Source organism: Anabas testudineus, chromosome 1 (assembly GCF_900324465.2).
Source record: "Anabas testudineus chromosome 1, fAnaTes1.2, whole genome shotgun sequence".
Classification (NCBI taxonomy): Eukaryota; Metazoa; Chordata; class Actinopteri; order Anabantiformes; family Anabantidae; genus Anabas; species Anabas testudineus.
The window spans coordinates 5,390,835-5,394,220 of record NC_046610.1 but is presented as its reverse complement, the minus strand read 5'-3'; positions in this window follow the sequence as shown (position 1 = coordinate 5,394,220).

Here is a 3,386-nt window from a genome sequence, read left to right as displayed (position 1 = left end):
ACAAGAGCGACATCACTGTTTTGATGAGTTTTGATGCGCAAATCAGAACTGTTCACTGTTCAGAGTTTTCCATTTTCTGCTTCAAATGCAGTGCATCTGATCACCTGTGTGAGTGCACACATGAGAAACTTCAAATGTGCTTTCACAGACTGCACACGGTGGCGACATTATCTTGTCCAAAAACCTTTCCATAACTCTTTACGTGGACATTAAAATGTAACAAAGGGTTTTTCCTTCTCCGTGAGCAGCAAACACAATCACAGCCCGTAGCAAAGCAATAAGAAACAAAGGAAATAATCTAAACAAAAAACTCATCATGCTTATGCCCTGCTGAGTTAAGCACATGTTAGACACAACTGTGAGCAGCTGAATCGCTTACAAAATAACTTCACATAATGGGGCACTGCTGCAATCCTGGCATTGCCCAGGGCTAATAACATCCCAGCTCTTCCCCTGCAGAGTTATCTTCATCACCGATTCCTCTACCTGCCTTCAAAAACCTGACTGTGTCGATGAAAACATCGGTCCTGGATCTCCTGTGCCTTCAGTGTTATGGAGAGAATACTACACAGAGAAAGAAGGAGAGTGTAGACCAGGTCGGTTTATCGTCAAGACAAACAATGGTTTTAGAAAGGGATTAAGCCACTCTGTCAACTTCACACTGTGAATTGGGAGCTGTCTGTGTTTTTGCTGCCTGCAGGACAAAAAGAAAAAAAAACCTCCCTGCGGAAACATGAGATTATCTGCAGCTTTCACAGACTGGTCAATTCAGTTCTTTCATCCTCACTGTCACCTACAAGAGAGTAGACTTGAGATGTTTTTCTTCTTTGCTGCCCAGTGTAACAGAGGGCGTCTCCCTGCATTGTAGCGTCTCTCTTATCAGCTGATAGACCATAAATTCTTTCCCCTGAATGTCTCCTGAAAGGCAGCATGTCTATTTCCACAGAATCAATTCTTAAAGGTAATGATCTAATGTTCTCCGAGTGTCTTCTTGTGGGCAAGAAGCCTGTTTTTTGTATGGAGTGCTGGAGAGCGTGGAGCTGGGAGGGGAACAAGGAGCTGTTACACATGCTGGGACTGGACCGACACCAGTCTGAGATACTGTGATCGGATCCTGCTTGAGTGTCTGAACTGTCTCTGACCTTCTGAACCAGTCCCTGGCCTCCAGCCAAGCTCAAGAGCCTGGGGATAGTAGCTATGGTTGCAGATGCTGCTGTAGCAGCAGCAATATGGTGGCGCTCAGCAGCAGTCACTTTAGTGTCTGTGATCACTACAGCGGGAGACGCTACTGCAACTGAGCTGGAGAATGACGAGGAACCGAAGAGAGCAGCAACTTTCTGGTAGTAACGCGTCCGTATCACCTTTGCTGAGCGGTATAGATCCCCAATGAAACAGTAACAGATGGGGTTAAGGCTTGAGTTCGTAAGTCCCAGCCACTGGGCAAATGGCCGCGTTTGTAGCAGCCAAGATGGCGGCCTTTGCTCGCAGTCGATCCAAAGGTCAGCCAAGTAGAGCGGAAGCCAGGACACTGCGAACAGCAGCACCAGACACACCACCATCTTGGCGATCTTCTGACGAGTCTTTAGGCGCGAGGCGTGCAGCGCTTGGCTGCGAGGATCGAGATCAGAGAAAGCTGATTTTTTCCCTCCCCACAGTCGTCTGCCAGTCAAGAAGCCTATGGTGAGGTTAAAGGTCACTGGCAGACAGTAGAGCATCACAAACAGTAGCACGTTGTAACTGTGGAAGAAAAGAGAACAGAGATGAGAGAACAATGAGATTGTACGTCACTCTCTGAAACCTGCAGTGTTTCCAGATAAAACATGTCTGTGTCAAATACAAATGGTTCAACTATAAATGGCAGGAGACGCTAGAAATACCGGGTGAGTCATATTTAAATGGACGTATGAAGATATGGATTGCAGCCTAAGTACAGTCATCAAGAACATAAAAGGCCATTCTCAAGACTATTTATTTTGTTCCTGTTTTAGTGGTTTTGTGGCATTTGTACCATGAGCACCATTATTATTATTATTAGTGCAACATGAGACACATTCAATGAAGCTATTCGATGACATGACAGCTAAAAAGATACTATTACACAATATAACTCATTCAGAGTCACTTGACAAATTAGATTAAGGAAAATGTGACAAGGAAATAAAGAGGGATAAAAGAAGGAACAAAAGCCTGTTGCTAATCCAGGATTTTGCCAGTAACTAATACAAATTTCATATTCACACTTTAAAAATCATTATAGAAAGACAACTGATCTATGTCTTTATGTCACTGTAAAACCAGTTGCAACTAACACCACAGAGTTTACCTTTACTCCACCTGGGTGTTGTCAGTCCATGCTTTCTTTTTTTCTTATGTGGGGAAACCAGGGATGGAGAATTGATTTCAAATGATAAAAACATAAGGAACTTTGATAAACTATAGAAAAAGGATGTAGGACACATGAGCCAACCACATGACAGATGCAAACACAGTTCTGGACGTCCATACCCAGCAAACACTAACACAGAGACACACATGCTGTTGCTCTCTATACTGAAACAGAAATGAAAACAAGTTAAATAATGATAAATATTGTTATTAACTCTTTGTTTTGCTATGTCGTACAGTAGGACACTACTTTCCAGTGTTGAGGATCAGTGAGCAGCTGAGTGTGAATCCTTTAAAACACAAACACACAGATTTATTCTATAACCTGACAGAACACCTACCCCTGCTTAAGACGATGCTGAGGCCACTCCTCCTGACAGACCAAGATGGCGAACGTCCCAAAGCTGATTTCCTGCCGCCGGTTCATAACCGCAATAGGAGCGCACATGATCGAGGACACAGTCCACACCACAGCAACAGTAGCCAAGATCCGGCGGCGGGTGAACATGGAGCGAGCTCGAAGTGGTGATCGGACACTGTAGTAACGGTTCACACTGATAACAGTCAGCGTTAACACACTGGCTGAGACTGAGACGGCCTGTGTGAAGGGCACTGCTCGACAGAGGAGGTCACCATAGACCCAAGCAGTGTAGATCTGGCTCCCCAGGGTGATGGGCATGCACACACACACCACGGCCAGGTCACACACTGCCAGATTTACCAGGAGGCTGCGTGTGGCACTGACGCTGGCCAGCCGCCGGCTGTGCCTGTTCGTGAGGACGCGCAGAGACATTAAATTCCCAATGAACCCCAAAATGAAGGACAGGCAGTACATGATTGTCAGGGCAATGGTACTGGGTTCATGGAGGGTCCAGAGAAGCATGCTCTCCAGATCTGCCACATCATTATAAGAAAAGGTGGACAGGGAGAAAGGAAAAGAGGAGGAGGGCGGGTAGATAAAAGTCGATGTCTGATACGATAAGGAGGGGGTGGTGGAGAGG